Source organism: Micropterus dolomieu, linkage group LG07 (genome assembly GCF_021292245.1).
Source record: "Micropterus dolomieu isolate WLL.071019.BEF.003 ecotype Adirondacks linkage group LG07, ASM2129224v1, whole genome shotgun sequence".
Taxonomy (NCBI): domain Eukaryota; kingdom Metazoa; phylum Chordata; class Actinopteri; order Centrarchiformes; family Centrarchidae; genus Micropterus; species Micropterus dolomieu.
Window position 1 is genome coordinate 99,314 of NC_060156.1, and position 1,034 is coordinate 100,347.

The 1,034-nt window shown below is 40.1% G+C and overlaps 1 protein-coding gene across 3 annotated transcripts in view; it reads right to left on the reverse strand.

The window, feature by feature from the left end:
* Positions 1-1,034, reverse strand: part of epc2 (enhancer of polycomb homolog 2 (Drosophila)) — a 25,381-nt gene that overhangs the window by 23,320 nt on the left and 1,027 nt on the right. The gene's annotated exons all lie outside the window — the stretch shown is intronic.

The following is a 1,034-nucleotide window of genomic DNA, read 5'->3' on the forward strand; positions in this document are numbered from 1 at the left end:
CTCTGTTCTAACACTTCTTCTAACCTCTCTGTCTGTTTTTCATCCAGCTCTGTTCTAACACTTCTTCTAACCTCTGTCTGTTTTTCATTCAGCTCTGTTCTAACACTTCTTCTAACCTCTGTCTGTTTTTCATCCAGCTCTGTTCTAACACTTCTTCTAACCTCTGTCTGTTTTTCATCCTGCTGTTCTAACACTTCTTCTAACCTCTCGTCTGTTTTTCATCCAGCTCTGTTCTAACACTTCTTCTAACCTCTGTCTGTTTTTCATCCAGCTCTGTTCTAACACTTCTTCTAACCTCTCTGTCTGTTTTTCATCCTGCTCTGTTCTAACACTTCTTCTAACCTCTGTCTGTTTTTCATCCTGCTCTGTTCTAACACTTCTTCTAACCTCTCGTCTGTTTATCATCCAGCTCTGTTCTAACACTTCTTCTAACCTCTCAGTCTGTTTTTCATCCTGTTCTGTTCTAACACTTCTTCTAACCTCTGTCTGTTTTTCATCCAGCTCTGTTCTAACACTTCTTCTAACCTCTCAGTCTGTTTTTCATCCAGCTCTGTTCTAACACTTCCTCTAACCTCTCTGTCTGTTTTTCATCCAGCTCTGTTCTAACACTTCTTCTAACCTCTGTCTGTTTTTCATCCAGCTCTGTTCTAACACTTCTTCTAACCTCAGTCTGTTTTTCATCCTGCTCTGTTCTAACACTTCTTCTAACCTCTCGTCTGTTTATCATTCAGCTCTGTTCTAACACTTCTTCTAACCTCTGTCTGTTTTTCATCCAGCTCTGTTCTAACACTTCTTCTAACCTCTGTCTGTTTTTCATCCAGCTCTGTTCTAACACTTCTTCTAACCTCTCAGTCTGTTTTTCATCCTGCTCTGTTCTAACACTTCTTCTAACCTCTGTCTGTTTTTCATCCAGCTCTGTTCTAACACTTCTTCTAACCTCTGTCTGTTTTTCATCCTGCTCTGTTCTAACACTTCTTCTAACCTCTCTGTCTGTTTTTCATCCAGCTCTGTTCTAACACTTCTTCTAACCTCTG